The following is a 17,419-nucleotide window of genomic DNA, read 5'->3' as shown; positions in this document are numbered from 1 at the left end:
CATGTACCACATAGAAAACAAAACTGGTTGCTGAAAGTGACACATTTTAGCAAAAAGATCCCTCTAAGGTAAATGATGAAGGGGACACTTGCTACAACAATCCTATGTTTAACTCGGACGCGACATCCTTTCAAGCCGGAACCATGACTGTAATCATATTGTGAGAAAACAATACCAAACACAAGCTAATTGTAGTGTTACAAGTAGCATATCGACTCAGCTGTACTGCATGCATGCTCAGAAACATGGATAAACCCGTTCAGTGCCAACTTCCACTGACAACAAATCACAAGCTTTACGTGTCAGGACGCGGAACTATCGATACAAAATGTATGGGGAATTGCACGACGGCAAGGGTTTGAGTGACCACAAACCTGATTATGACATTATTTCACACCTTAAGCCTCATGAATATGCTTATTTGCTTGTGTACATGATAATAATTTAATAGTATTACCTGTTTTGCCATCAACAACCCTTATCCAGTGGCCCTCGGCTTAGTCGCAGACATTCCTCTTCCTGAAAAAGTCAAAATACCTAATAGAAATAGATATAAAATGAAAAACAAACGTGCATTAATGTATTTTAAGTGTATTTCTAAGAATAATATGAAGTGATAAAGCTTGTTATAGTCATGATTGTACTAAATATGACAGCTGGCTTAGGTAAGCATTTGCTGCACTGTCCATACTGTAAAAATGTCTGCCATTCCATGTCGGTGAAATGGGGCTCTGTTCGAATGTTCATGCTTTACGCACAAGCTATTGATGCGTTTCTGGATCATGAAGTCCTTGGCTTTGAATTCTGACTTCATGTAGCACATTTACACTACACGGTCAACCAATATGCCTTTGAATTTAAGTCGGAAAGCAATTTTGCCCTTATTTGGCTATGTAAGGGTGGGGGTCCACTTAAAAAACAACTATACCAGGTCAAATAATCTGAATTCATCCATTTATTGCACTTATTTTCTTCTCTTTTGCAAAGAAATGACAGCTTTCCCAATCATATTGTGCACTTGCAGATTATATTTCATTTTTACCTAAAGTTAGTTTAGGTCACAATATTCCAAAAGATTTCCTACACAAATTCAATGTAAAAGCAATAACTTTAACGAACAATAAAGTCAAACTTTTGCGCATAACGACCTTCATAACCATACCTTTTCACGAAAGGCATTCCAAGCCAAATTAATTTAGCAATAAAAAAGATAGGTTACGCCGTATGCAAGAAAGAACTGGTCACGAATCAAAAGTCACTGTTTTACGGCCATCTATTTACCGGCTTCTATCCAATTCATGAGGGTTTCCCGCCACCTGTCAAAGTCTTATGCAGTCTCCCAATCTTCAGATAAAAGAGTAAATTCCTAGTAAACAACAATGTTTTCCCTGCCACATGCTCACAGAAACATTTTTAAATTAAGTCATGGCAAGTGACCCTACAGTGAACCGTGTCTTCAAATAAATGATATTCATGTTTTTAGAGAGTATAGCATTGCACTCAAAAAAGATTTAGTATATTGTAATCCAAAGGAGAAATAAATTCTGATTAAAATGTATTTTCCTTGCAAATTATTATCTTCCTATTCATATTGCACCAATATCTTAAGTTTGGCTGGATTATCTGTTCATTTGGCCATTTTATGTCATATTTTTACATGCGGGTGTTTTCGGTCCAAAGAAGGCGATTTTAGGCCTGTTTAAAGCCAAATTGTCCCTTTAAAATTCATAGCTGTTGTGTTCAATATCTGCAACAAAATACCAAAACAAACCAAATGGACAGGCACGTGGGGCTTATGCAGGTTGGGAAAGAATGACTTTGCTAGATAATTTCACTATAAGCATTTTTGATGATGTCTTTTTTTGTGTTTGTTTTTTAATCACCCCAAAAATGTCAATTTCAAAGCCAAAAAAATCCAATTTCATCCAAGAAAATAAACAAATTAGTCAAAATGAGATTTCAAAGATACTTTGAAGTGTAGAAATCAATAAGCTTCCAATAACTTGTTGTTTCGCACCAAAAAGATAACAAAACTGGTTGCTGAAAGTGACACATTTTAGCAAAAAGATCCCTCTAAGGTAAATGATGAAGGGGACACTTGCTACAACAATCCTATGTTTAACTCGGACGCGACATCCTATCAAGCCGGAACCATGACTGTAAGCATATTGTGAGAAAACAATACCAAACACAAGCTTATTGTAGGGTTACAAGTAGCATATCAACTCAGCTGTACTGCATGCATGCTCAGGAACAAGGATAAACCCGTTCAGTGCCAACTTCCACTGACAACAAAGCACAAGCGTTACGTGTCAGGACGCAGAACTATCGATACAAACTGCATGGGGAATTGCACGACGGCAAGGGTTTGAGTGACCACAATCCTTATTATGACATTATTTCACACCTTAAGCCTCATGAATATGGTTATTTGCTTGTGTACATGATAACAAGTGAGTAGTATTACCAGTTTTGCCATCAACAACCCTTATCCAGTGGCCCTCGGCTTAGTCGCAGACATTTCTCTACCTGAAAAAGTCAAAATACCTAATAGAAAAAATAGATATAAAATGAAAAACAAACATGCATTTATGTATTTTAAGTGTATTTCTAAGAATAATATGAAGTGATGAAGCTTGTTATATTCATGATTGTACTAAACATGACAGCCGGCTCAGGTAAGCATCTACTGCACTGTCCATACTGTAAAAATGTCTGCCATTCCATGTCGGTGAAATGGGGCTCTGTTCGAATGTTAATGCTGTACGCACAAGCAATTGATGCGTTACTGGATCGTGAAGTCATTGAATTTGAATTCTGACTTCATGAAGCACATTAACACTACACGGTCAACCAATATGCCTTTGAATTTAAGTCGGAAAGCAATTTGGCCCTTAATCAGCTATGTAAGGGTTGGGTACCACTTTAAAAACAACTATTTCAGGTCAAATAATCTGAATTCATGCATTTGTTGCACTAATTTTCTTCTCTTTTGCTAAGACATTACCAAAAAATCAGCTTTCCCAGTCATATTTTGCACTTGCAGATGATATTTCATTTTAACCTAAAGTTAGTTCAGGTCACAATATACCAAAAGATTTCCTACACAAATTCAATGTAAAAGCAATAACTTTAACGAAAAATAAAGTCAAATTTTTGCGCAAAGAGACCCTCATAACCATACCTTTTCTCGAAAAGCATTCCAAGCCAAATTGATTTAAGCAATAAAAAGATAGGTCACGCGGTATGCAAGAAAGTACTCGTAACGAATCAAAAGTCACAGTTTTACTGCCATCTATTTACCGGCTTCTATCCAGTTCATGAGGGTTTCCCGCCATCTGTCAAAGTCTTATGTAGTCTCCAATCTTCAGATAAAACAGTGAATTTCTAGTAAACAACAATGTTTTCCCTGCCACTTGCTCACAGAAATATTCTAAAATTAAGTCATGGCAAGTGACCCTACAGAGAACCGTGTCTTCAAATAAATGATGTTCATGTTTTTAGAGAGTATAGCATTGCACTCCAAAAAGATTTAGTATATTGTAACCTTAACGGAGACATAAAATCTGATTTAAATGTGTTTTTCTTGCATATTATTATCTTCCTATTCATATTGCACCAATATATTAAGTTTGGCTTGATTATCTGTCCATTTGGCCATTTTATATCATATTTTCACATGCGGGTGTTTTCGGTCCAAAGAAGGCGATTTTAGGCCTGTTAAAGCCAAAATGTCCATTTAAGATTTAAAGCTGCTGTGTTCAATATCTGCAATAAAATACAAAAAAAAACAAATGGACAGGCACGTGGGGCTTATGCGGGGTGGGGAAAGAATGGCTTTGCTAGATATTTTTACTCTAAGCATTTTTGATAATGTCTTTTTTATGTTTTATTAATCACCCCCAAAAATGTCAATTTCAAAGCCAAAAAATCCAATTTCATCCAAGAAAGTAACCAAATAAGTCAAAATGAGAGATCAAAGATACTTTGAAGTGTAGAAATCAATAAGCTTCCAATAACTTGTTGTTTCGCACCAATGTAAGTGTGAAATCTTGAAAGCGCCTTGTCGCTCGGATCACATTTATTTACCAGCCACCAATGATATATTCTAGCATTTAATGTCATGGATGCCTTTCAAGTGCAGCAGAAGGTCAATATGCACAGCCAGCTCTCATTAAGAGGTTAAAGAGAATACAAAATTCCATATTTTGGGCACAAAATAAGTACTTTTGACTAATTTTATGGTGGCTATCTGGTCAAAATGGGGGTTCCTAACCGAGCAAATGAAAAAAATGCTCATTTTTTTTTTTTGGGGGGGGGGGTAGACTGGAAGGCAAGGTTAAAATGAACAAGGTACATATAATTATGTAGGCAAGCATTATAAGCTTAGAAATGAGGTTCCATGTAGTATCAGGGGCAGAAAGACAGCTAAGAGCAATGCAGGCTTCTTCTTCTAGGGACACAGCTTCCCGCAGAATTCTCAACACAACAAATATTAATCCATGTCACCTTTGTATGCAAAGACAAGTGAATAAGTTCAATACTTCCCTTAAATCACTGACTGAGACAAGCATGTACCACATAGAAAACAAAACTGGTTGCTGAAAGTGACACATTTTAGCAAAAAGATCCCTCTAAGGTAAATGTTGAAGGGGACACTTGCTACAACAATCCTATGTTTAACTCGGACGCGACATCCTTTCAAGCCGGAACCATTACTGTAAGCATATTGTGAGAAAACAATACCAAACACAAGCTTATTGTAGGGTTACAAGTAGCATATCAACTCAGCTGTACTGCATGCATGCTCAGAAACAAGGATAAACTCGTTCAGTGCCAACTTCCACTGACAACAAAGCACAACTTTTACGTGTCAGGACGCGGAACTATCAATACAAACTGCATGGGGAATTGCACGACGGCAAGGGTTTGAGTGACCACAAACCTGATTATGACATTATTTCACACCTTAAGCCTCATGAATATGCTTATTCGCCTGTGTACATGATAATAATTTAGTAGTATTACCTGTTTTGCCATCAACAACCCTTATCCAGTGGCCCTCGGCTTAGTCGCAGACATTCCTCTACCTGAAAAAGTCAAAATACCTAATAGAAATAGATAGAAAATGAAAAACAAACATGCATTTATGTATTTTAAGTGTATTTTTAAGAATAATACGAAGTGATAAAGCTTGTTATATTGAATTTCATGATTGTACTTAATATGACAGCTGGCTCAGGTAAGCATCTGCTGCACTGCCCATACTGTAAAAATGTCTGCCATTCCATGTCGGTGAAATGGGGCTCTGTTCGAATGTTTATGCTGTACGCACAAGCTATTGATCAAGGTGCCTGAACCACGTGACTTTTTCGGCTATGTGTGGGACAATCGGATGTAAACAAAACGTCGCTTCAGGTAACGTTTTTGATAATTTCTTCATTATTTCAAAACCATTTTCAAACAAACAAAGACGAGTGCCCGGTCATTGTCAAAAGACACAACTTTAGTAAGTTTGCGCTAAATTAATTAAGTAATTTTTCCAAAAAGTGCAACCGCGTGCTTGAAAACACACGAAGTGAAATGTTATGTGTGGTATAATTTTTTATTCGATCAACAAAAACGTTGATTACAATGTTGTCGAGGGTTTAAAACATAGGGCGGACATTGTAATTCTTCATAGAGAAGCTACATACATTGTATGTTTGCGCAAATACATCTGATTCGGAGTGTGTGTATGAAAATGTAATGATATTATGTGTGGGACAAATTTTTTAAATGCTATGTGTGGTATACAAACTAAACTAGAGAATCGAAAGACTGACATTAACGTCAATAATATTTAAAGTCTGTCTGAATAACAAAAGTTGGTCAATAAACGTTGTTGGTAGTGTTTTGCGCGCCTTAAATAAGATAATCCTACGTTCGTGTTACTCAAAATTATCATGATTGTCGATAACTTATATTCATATTTTTTTACTTTCAGAATGCCATTTGTTTGCGAACAGTGTGGCAGAGAGGTCCAAACACGGTCGGGGATCTCCTACCACAAAGCCACCCACGCACGGACAGGAAAATAGCTCCGTTGGGCAAACTTTTTCGTGTTTGTTTCTATAAAATTGATTGTTATAAAATGTTGAATTTTCAGTGAATTGTTACTGCCAACTAATGCACTTGTTTAATACACAAAATCGTAAGGATTGTTTGTGCAAGATGTCATGAGAATATTATTGCAACAAAACTACAAAAAGTGTTTGTTGTGTGTTTTTTAGCAGAATGTGTAGGCATTTTTGATTGTAACGATAGTTATTAAATAAGCATAAAGAGATCATACAGCATTTTGAAACAAATAGACACTAGGATCAATAATATTTTTTTCTGGAAAATCATGTATTTGTATCTAAATCCTATTGAGCTATCTGATATATCACGCATGCCATTTTTTTAGTTTAACAATTTATTTTATTTGGATTTTGTTCTTTTCAGGGAGATTAAAGTATTTTTGGAAGCACCTTCAAGAGACGTACTGATATCTTGATCAATGAAAAGTTGTCATATACAAACATGTATAGTAAATGTTCCAAAGTTTAAATGACTGTTTTATTACCAGATGGTGCAAGTATTGCAGGGAAAGAAAACTATCAAAGTAAACATTACATAAAAATTTGACATTTCAACAAATTTAAACAACATTATATGCTTTAATGTTAATTACCTGGTGCAGTGGTAACAAGATCTTGCAGCGCCCTTTCATGACCGGGGCGAATGAGTATTTTTATTAAACATCTCAAACTATTTTCAGTTATTCAGATTTCATTTGAATTTGAGTAAATGAAGTATTGATGCAATTCATTATGTTTGTTGGTATAATAACCCCCACAAGTCAAGACGTTTTGGCGATGATCATGTGTTATGACTTAATTGGAGCATTCATATGTTTGAATAGCAAGATTTGCAAATTTATAGATTGACTGATTACAATTTCTTTGTGAATACTTATGTACTTCTTTATGTATTTGGTGCTTTAATTTCTATTGTTACATGTGCATGCTAGTTATAAAGTAATGTTATTACTAATGACGTGTTTAATTTGATATACTGAAGATTCATATGGAGATAATATTGGAATAGACCACAAACAAGCATTATTGGATTCGAAGATGTTCATATGGTGATGATATTGGAATAGACCACAAACAAGCATCATTGGATTTAAATTGTTATTTGTTATGAAACACCTGTTTTATTAACACACATAATCAGATTTTATATTCATCTAATCAATTTTAGTAATAACATAGATACAAAACCCATAAATATACACACATATCAATACACACACTTTGTTTTGCTTATGCAAAAATACATGTTAAATGGTATGTTTGCATAGTTAGTTGAAATAGCTTTCCATAAACATCACAGAATGAAGCGGGGGTCCCTGTCTCTGTCACTGTGGTTTTGATAATTAACTTGCCACATATCACCTTCAGTGTGGTTTGATGGTGTTCATATAGTTCTTACACAGCTTCGAACCTTAAAAGCGTTAAAGATCTTTCGACTAATCCTTTTCAAGTCTGAAAAACAATAGAAGTAAAACCCATTTTAAAGCATGTGCTCTTATTTTCTGTGTCATTCATTAAAAAATGGACCAAATTCAATAATCAGGCAAAATATCGATCATTATATTTATTTAAAGACAATAAGTAAAACAAAGAAATATTATATTTCATCATAACATGTATGCTTTTATAAGAATTATGTTCAGTTAAACATACATTGTTTAATCATTACACGATTTCTTCAGTATTCAATAATGTAACATTTGGTTAATTTGATATATTTTCAGGACAGACTAAAGTTTATGTTCTAGATTCTTACAAAACTGTGTTCAGATTAAATGCAGAACTAACGGGCAAATTCTTGTATACCACACATAGCATTTAAAAAATGCGTCCCACACATAGCAGTATAACATTTATATACACACACTCCGAATTAGATGTATTTGCGCAAACATACAATGTAAGTAGCTTATCTATGAAGAATAACAATGTCCGCCCTATTTTTTAAACCCTCGACAATATTATAATCAATGTTTTTGTTGATTGAACAAAAAATATACCACACATAGCATTTCACTTCATGTGTTTTCAAACACGCGGTTGCACTTTTTGGAAAAAATACTGAATTAATTTTGCGCAAACTTAATAAAGTTTTGTCTTTTTACAATGACCGGGCACTCTTCTTTGTTTTTTTGAAAATGGTTTTGAAACAATGAAGAAATTATCAAAAACGTTATCTGAAGCGACGTTTTGTTAACATCCGATTGTCCCACACATAGCCGAAAAAGTCACGTGGTTCAGGCACCTTGTTGATGCGTTACTGGATCATGAAGTCCTTGGCTTTGAATTCTGACTTCATGTAGCACATTAACACTACACGGTCAACCAATATGCCTTTGAATTTAAGTCGGAAAGCAATTTGGCCCTTATTCGGCTATGTAAGGGTGGAGGTCCACTTGAAAAAGAACTATTTCGGGTCAAATAATCTGAATTTATGCATTTATTGTACTTATTTTCTTCTCTTTTGCTTAGAAATGACCAAAAATCAGCTTTTCCAGTCATATTTTGCACTTGCAGATGATATTTCATTTTTACGAAAGTTAAGTTTAGGTCACAATATACCAAAAGATTTCCTACACAAATTCAATGTAAAAGCAATAACTTTAACGAAAAATAAAGTTAAACTTTTGCGCATAGATACCTTCATAACCATACCTTTTCTCGAAGAGCATTCCAAGCCAAATTGATTTAAGTAATAAAAAGATAGGTCACGCGGTATGCAAGAAAGAACTCGTCACGAATCAAAAGTCATTGTTTTACGGCCATCTATTGACCGGCTTCTATCCAGTTCATGAGGGTTTCCCGCCATCTGTCAAAGTCTTATGTAGTCTCCAATCTTCAGATAAAAGAGTGAATTTCTACTAAACAACAATGTTTTTCCTGCCACATGCTCACAAAAATATTATTAAATTAAGTCATGGCAAGTGACCCTACAGAGAACCGTGTCTTCAAATAAATGATGTTAATGTTTTTAGAGAGTATAGCATTGCACTCAAAAAGATTTAGTATATTCTAACATAAAGGAGAAATAAATTCTCATTAAAATGTGTTTTTCTTGCATATTATTATCTTCCTATTCATATTGCACCAATATATTAAGTTTGGCTGGATTTTCTGTCCATTTGGCCATTTTTTAACATATTTTCACATGTGGGTGTTTTCGGTCCGAAGATGGCGATTTTAGGCCTGTTAAAGCCCAAATGTCCCTTTAAGATTTAAAGCTGTTGTGTTCAATATCTGAAACAAAATACCAAAACAAACCAAATGGACAGACACGTGGGGCTTATGCGGGGTGGGGAAAGAATGACTTTGCTAGATATTTTCACTCTAAGCATTTTTTATAATATCTTTTTTGTGTGTTTTTTTTAATCACCATAAAAATGTCAATTTCAAAGCCAAAAAAATCCAATTTAGTTTAAACCTATTTATTTCAGCTCGATTGCATCGAAAGCCTATGTCTTATATAAACGCTCTCGAGTCCGTTTCCTGGGCCTAGAACCAGTACTTGGTGTCTTTGGGGGAGATTTAAAGAACGCTCCCATGTTGGAGAGCGAACCCGTGACCTCCCGGTCGCTAGGCGGACACCATATCCATTACACCACGGCGACAAAAATCCAATTTCATCCAAGAAAATAAACAAATTAGTCAAAATGAGAGATCAAGAAACTTTGAAGTGTAGAAATCAATAAGCTTCCAATAACTTGTTGTTTCGCACCAATAAAAGTGTGAAATCTTGAAAGCGCCTTGTCGCTCGGAGCCCATTTATTTACCAGTCACCAATGATATATTCTAGCATATAATGTCATGGATGCCTTTCAAGTGCAGCAGAAGGTCAATATGCACGGCCAGCTCTCATTTAGAGGTTCAAGATAATACATAATTTCATATTTTGGGCACAAAATAAGTACTTTTGACTAATTTTATGGTGGCAATCTGGTCAAAATGGGGGTTCCTAACCGAGCCAATGAAAAAAATGCTCATTTTTTTTTTGGGGGGGGGGTAGACTGGAAGGCAAGGATAAAATGAACAAGATACATTTAATTATGTAGGCAAGCATTATAAGCTTAGAAATGAGGTTCCATGTAGTATCAGGGGCAGAAAGGCAGCTAAGAGCAATGCAGGCTTCTTCTTCTAGGCACACAGCTTCCCGCAGAATTCTCAACACAACAAATATTGATCCATGTCACCTTTGTATGCAAAGACAAGTGAATAAGTTCAATACTTCCCTTAAACCACTGAATGAGACAAGCATGTACCAAATAGAAAACAAAACTGGTTGCTGAAAGTGACGCATTTAAGCAAAAAGATCCCTCTAAGGTAAATGATGAAGGGGACGCTTGCTACAACAATCCTATGTTTAACTCGGACGCGACATCCTTTCAAGCCGGAACCATGACTGTAAGCATATTGTGAGAAAACAATACCAAACACAAGCTTATTGTAGTGTTACAAGTAGCATATCGACTCAGCTGTACTGCATGCATGCTCAGGAACATGGATAAACCCGTTCAGTACCAACTTCCACTGACAACAAAGCACAAGCTTTACGTGTCAGGACGCGGAACTATCGATACAAACTGCATGGGGAATTGCACGACGGCAAGGGTTTGAGTGACCACAAACCTGATTATGACATTGTTTCACACCTTAAGACTCATGAATATGCTTATTTGCTTGTGTACATGATAATAATTTAGTAGTATTACCTGTTTTGCCATCAACAACCCTTATCCACTGGCCTTCGGCTTAGTCGCAGACATTCCTCTACCTGAAAAAGTCAAAATACCTAATAGAAATAGATATAAAATGAAAAACAAATAGGCATTTATGTATTTTAAGTGTATTTCTAAGAATAATATGAAGTGATTAAGCTTGTTATATTCATGATTGTACTACATCTGCTGCACTGTCCATACTGTAAAAATGTCTGCCATTCCATGTCGGTGAAATGGGGCTCTGTTCGAATGTTCATGCTTTACGCACAAGCTATTGATGCCTTACTGAATCATGAAGTCCTTGACTTTGAATTCTGACTTCATGTAGCACATTAACACTACACGGTCAACCAATATGCCTTTTAATTTAAGTCGGAAAGCAATTTTGCCCTTATTCGGCTATGTAAGGGTGGGGTCCACTTGAAAAACAACTATATCAGGTCAAATAATCTGAATTCATGCATTTTAGGCCAAGGGCCCAATATCGAAACCCTCCCCCCCCTAGCGGGATTTTGGCACACCTATATTTTCTTGAAGCTTAGGGTATATGTTAACACATTCCGGTTGTTGGATGATAAAGTAGCGCTGGATAAGGAAATGGCGGGGGTGTTTCCATGGTAACCACCGATATTTTTAATGTTTAGCATAGTTGTGTTTAAGATTCAAAACCATTGATTATTTTGGTTATAGCACCTCAAAAACAGGTCTGAAATATTATCAATGTATTTATTATTTATAAGGTAAAAAATAAATTTGATTATCTCATTTGCATATTCATGAATATTAATTAGATTATACAAAAATAGGGTTAAAATGCAGAAATATGCCATTATATAGCATATAAAAACCCTTTTTGTTGTCCTTTTTTATGTTGAAATCGTTGAACTAACAATTTGATGTTTGTAAACTATTTATTTATCAAGATACCACTTAAAAGATGCAAAATATTGCTTAACTACAACAAAAAATGTGGGTGTGGTTGAACCCAACACATAAAAACGATATGTTATGAATTATCAATAATCTAATATCATGTAATATGGCGTTGCATTGCAATTAAGGTCTCTAAGACAGACATACAATTGTCAATACATGCACATAACACACACGTTTCAATATGAATAGCTCGAACTACACACTTTAAGTAAATGTTAATGTTTGTTATCCTTGGTTTTGCAAATAAGAGCATAAGCATAGTAGGTATGGCATTGAATTGGTCAGTATTCAATCATAAATTGCAGGGGTTGTGTATCGAACGTTTATCAATCACTGTCATCATCAAAGATCATATCTATGTAGTTGTCAAACTCAACATCGTCATCAATGTCTGAGCCTTTGTCTTCATCATCCGAATTCTGACTGTCTTCATCATCTGGGATCGCAGACAGAATGTCTAACAATTCTGGTGGCAGAATGTTACCCTCCGTCCAATGAAACGTCAGGTTTTCGTTTTCGTCTTTTGTCCAGCCATTGCCGATGGGACCTGGTGTAGTAGCATATGGTACAAGGGCCGCTTTCCATATCAACGACTGATAATTGGCACGAACAATGTGCATTTTCAATGACGAGCGGCATGGTGGTAAAAGACTTAGATCGATTCCATCTGTGTTGGTCAACACATTTGACGACTTCGGCTGGAACTTTTGTCGAAAACAATCAACGCGAAGCTTGTTGATGTCGTCATAATCAGGTTTGTTTGGATGGTACAATTTACATACAAATTGTTCTAGAAGATTGACATCAGTCTCTTTCATGTCTACCTCAGCTCCCATTCTACAAAACACTGGTAGGAAGTTTTCACTCTGTTCTAAGAGCTTCATGGGCTTAATCTTACCTTGGCGAACGAAAGCGCTGGTTGTGTCGCAACCTGTAAACGCATGCAGGCCTAGAAGTGCCTTAGACTGTTCTGCCCCACAGTTTTGTATGATGTCATTGACTCGAATTAGGCGTCTTTTGTTCCCTACTCCAGTATCAAACATGACTTGAATGGCATCTAATTGCTGGACATATGTGAGCAACAGAACTAAAACATCTGTGTCTGGGGATCGCACTATGATTGTTTTATTACTGTATTCCTCAGCGGCATGTTTCAGGTGAAGCATAATCCTGGTATCAGCCTCCTCCTGTGACGAGTACAGCTCATGGACTTGGACAGCATTTGTCTTCACACCGTCTTCACTGGATAAGCATATACACTTTTCACCACTTACAAAGAAAATTCTTCGTCTTTGGAGTGTTGGTGCGTACTTGTCTTTACTTCCTTCTGTAAGGAGCAGTTCAATCAACTGAGTTTTGTTTTCACTGTTGCACATGAATCCTTTCCAATCTCGGGGTAATTTTGTTTTACTTCCTTTTATCAGGAATGTGTCTGAAGCCCCTCTTCGTGTTCTCTCTGTTGACTTGATTGAATCTTCTTTATATGTGTCAGTTACAAAATCAACCCGTTCACATTTTGGAAGGCTCTCGAAGACTTTCTTTGCTAATTCCTCAAATGTTCCTGGCAACCCTGTCATTGCTTGAAGCATGGCATTGCCGTCGAAGATGTAGATCACTTGATTGGAAGCTGGTCGTTCCGGATGGTCAACCCCAGCTTCTAAGCGATGCATCAATTTCGCTTTATCTGTTTTCACAGGACAACCATCTGCCGTGGCTAGTGCCCAGGGAACCGGTCCAAGGGGATAACTGAGGGTTTTGTCTAAGCTAATGTCATGTTGTTCCGAGAGCATTACTAGCTGTCCGAAGAGATTCCGCTCTGCTTTGATCTCAACTACTTTCTTCTGAGACGTCGTCAGTTTCTTCCGTTTCTTTTTGTCATCAAAGGTTTTCAATTTCTGTTTACGCAGTGGTGCATAGAAACTGATTGTTTTTTCTACCAAGCGCTCATTCACAAACTTCGTATGTGCTTGCTGACCAATCTTGTTAGCCTCCAGTATATTCTGTTCAGATTCTTTTTCCAGCGGTGAACCTGATGATATACAATACAGTGCATCTTTATTGTCAACACAGAAGGGATTAACAAAGTTTTCAATCGATGTCAAAACCTTTTGTACGTCTCTCTCAGATGCAGTTTTGTTTGCTTGCCTATTATCCTTGTGTCTGTCGACATCTGTGGTTGACATCTCGGCAAGTTCATATGTCGCCTCTACATAGCTAGCACGAAGATGTCTCGTCATGCACCATCTGTGGTATGCTGCAAAGTTTCTGCTAAATCCTATGATTCCTCCTCTTGATTTGGCATGTCGGTTTATAGTCTGTTCGATTGTGATGTCCACGGCGTTCCTTGTACCCGGGATGTCTGACCTGCTGACACTGAATCCATTCTGTTTGAGAAGGTCTCTTGCCCCTGGATGCGTTGACTCTAAATTTATCAATGTCAAATGGTACACTGACAGGTACTTCGCATAATTCTGGTGATCATACACAAAGAACAGTGGGCACATCTTTTGGATACATGTAACGTAAAGGTCGAGATCATTCTCCTTTGTTGCACGCAGGAAGGAGAGGATGAGCCATACTTTGTCAATGTAGTCGATCCAGAACTGGGCTGTTTTGCCTAGATGACCTTGTCTCACATTATCTTTGAATTCCAGATATTTCTGGTAGAATTGTACAAAATCGACATATGTGAGCATTTCAGCGAGTTTGTCATGATCTGGACATTCGGCTAATTGTTGCATACTCGCTATCGCTGTCTCGTAAAGCTGATAATCACCATCAACGAAAGAACGTGCAACAAATTCCACAAACAGGAGCCTTTCCAAAGCCTCTAAGGTCAACTTATGGACTCTCATTGCTCTGTTGTAGTGTTTCCCATTCAAAACTTGTTCCAAAGAACCACTAGCACAGATACCCGATTCAATAACTATTTCTGAGAATCCACTGCCTCGTAAACGTTTCCCAAGAGCCCCAAGATATGAAGCAAGTGTGTGAAAAGCACCCAGGTGAATAATTGTCTCTTTATACATTGCAGGGTTCTGCCATGTGATAGAGTATGCTTTCTTGGCCACAGCTAAATCAAATGTCACAAATGTATACTTCTGACCAACGACCTCGGATACTTTTTGTGATTCCTGGAGCACTTTCTGCACTGTAGCATTTTCTGTCATAGGAGCATTCACGGGAGGCAGGTATTCAACAACGGACTGTCTCAAATGTTCCGTTCCTGTGGTTAATGACACCCATCCAGACCAGCTAGGCACTAACTGTTTGTCATGAAGTAAAATTTTCCTACACATGAACCAAGCAAAGTCTGACGCTGATGCTAGTTCGACTGTCTCGCATTCACCAACTGCAATACTTGATGTGTTGATAACTGGTTCAGCCTTGTTGGACAGAAAACATTCTGGGATATTTTCTGGTTGATAATCCACTGATCTAGTTCGTGTTATCTTGGCAGGTTGCGTCAAGGATTCACTTGGATCATCTGCAACTTCGTCGTCTGCTTTCTCTTGAATGACAATCCCATGTGCAGTGTGAGTAGTTCCAGATCCGGATGGAGTCTCCTCATTCAGGTCGAAGTTATCCCAGCATAAATGGGTAATAATATTGTTAGTTGGTGATATCGGTGCTGGGATACTATTCTCCCTTCCAACAGTGCTGTTGCACATGGCCGTTTCTAATTCTAGTATTTGGGAGTAGGATTGACAATGTCCAAAATGATTCATGAGAGTTAGAATTTCAGCACTACCCGTCATATGCCGCAAAGTCATTCCAAGCAAAAGATGTTTTGGCAATTTGAGTCTTCCATTGATGACTGCGTGACAAAGGTCTTGTCCAAACGAATTAACAAGTCTCTGGGTCTTATTCGACACAGTCGAGTCATTTTTACCACACAAAAGCACCGTAAGAAAATGTTCCAATAAACAAGGCATGTTTTTTGACATTGACAATAAGTTTGATGCCCTTGGTGGCCATTCACTGAATGATTGTCCCTCCTTAAAGTCCAATATATTGCGTCTAAGCATCATGGCGCAATCTTCAACAACACGTTCATCGGATGCTGCCAATTCGAATGCTGTCTCTACAGCCTGACCTTTTAAGATGTTGCTAGAGTAGACAAGCTCACTCCTATAATTTGGTTGCCAAAACTGAATTTGACCTTGAAATTCTCGTAGCAGTTTATTCTTTAGTTTATCAGTTTTGTATGATGGGTTATAGAACTCCGGGCTGTTATCCATCATGAACTGCAAGTACTTTTCGCGTAACATCGTCATACGCATTACATTTCCGCCTTTAACAATAGATTGCTTTACGTAATCACATATGTACGTAAAAGCATTAGCATGAGCTTTGGTGAGACCGTCGTCAATAGCACTTTCCTCTAAGCTTTCCCGTGCTCTGGTGTACGCTTTCCTGCAAGTCGAATGGTAGCATACCTCTTTTGCGATGAGATCTACATTTCTGATTTTACATAATAAATTCTCATCACGCTTTCGATCAGCAGCATCCTTTATACTATTTTCAGCTGTAGCAGTGAGACATTTAGTAAGCTGTTCTTCCTTTCCTTTGATCGACTTGCGTACTTTTCCACAAAATATACACTCGTATGGAAAGAGTGTTGATTTTTCGGATACTCTAGACCGTTTTGATGCACTAGGATACTGAATTTTGGATTCATCGCAGGATTTCCTCTTGAGATAGCTAGATGAATTTGTAAAGCTTTGGTAACACCATCTATGTACGCCATGAATATCTTGATTAACCTTTTCAGGAACTAAAGAACAAATGTCATCTAGGCGAATGAGTTCATCATCTGAAGCCTGTCTTTCAGTCACAACACTCTTAATCTTTTCAAATGTTTTGTCAGTCAAAGGTTTAATAGTGGTGTCAGATTTGTTTTGTCTAAAGTGTATAATGCATATCTTTTCGCCAACATTTTTAGCTGATCCTGATTTTCTCTTGCTTGATCTTTCAATTCTAACTGGACGTTCCTTGCCCATGGTATCTGGTTCTTGTAGCCTGAAAACATACAATAACGTGTACACTCATAATCTGGTAAAGAAAGAACACAGGTTAATCAATTATAATCTTTTAACATCACATAATCTACAACAATTGAAATCATATACATTTTGTTGGGTTTTGGCAGTATACCATAATATGTCTTCTGAAATATGACCCAAATGTGTTTCCATAGTTTTTTTTATAATGAATACTTAGCTTCATATTAACAGATTGTGATAATTTTTTATACACTTACATGAATTATATCCTATGTAAATTTAACTGAGTCATTCAAACTACTCTAACATTTATATCCAACAATATCCTCATTCCTACGCAAAACAATATTTTTTATCCGTCAAGAAAGTTTGTTGTCAATTTTAGATCAAATATAGCGATCTGGACCGCTCGAAGTAGCGGAATTTAGATGACCATGTAACTAAAAAGACTACTAAACGAATAAAAGCTACTTACATCGACTGTAATGTTTATTTCTAAGAATAACATGATTATCTCCAGCAGACGACACGTTGTTGACACTGGAAACGGAAACTGTGAACGGTTGCAAAAAATATCTGTCGTGAAAATCACTCTAAATGTGAGGTATGGAGTTCCATTACCGACAACTATTTGCTAACA

At 36.9% G+C, this 17,419-nt stretch overlaps 1 long non-coding RNA gene across 1 annotated transcript; it reads right to left on the bottom strand.

The window, feature by feature from the left end:
- Positions 1–452: 452 nt before the first annotated feature.
- Positions 453–10,893, bottom strand: LOC127875102 (uncharacterized). Its single transcript, XR_008047272.1, has 3 exons — positions 10,829–10,893; positions 5,029–5,090; positions 453–519 (listed from the first exon to the last, which is right to left on the bottom strand). It is a non-coding gene; the product is annotated as an uncharacterized LOC127875102 (long non-coding RNA).
- Between the last annotated feature and the right edge of the window lie 6,526 nt (positions 10,894–17,419).

This window comes from Dreissena polymorpha, chromosome 3 (assembly GCF_020536995.1).
Source record: "Dreissena polymorpha isolate Duluth1 chromosome 3, UMN_Dpol_1.0, whole genome shotgun sequence".
NCBI classification, from domain to species: Eukaryota; Metazoa; Mollusca; class Bivalvia; order Myida; family Dreissenidae; genus Dreissena; species Dreissena polymorpha.
The sequence above is the reverse complement of the archived record's forward strand: the minus strand, read 5'-3'. Positions and strand labels throughout refer to the sequence as shown.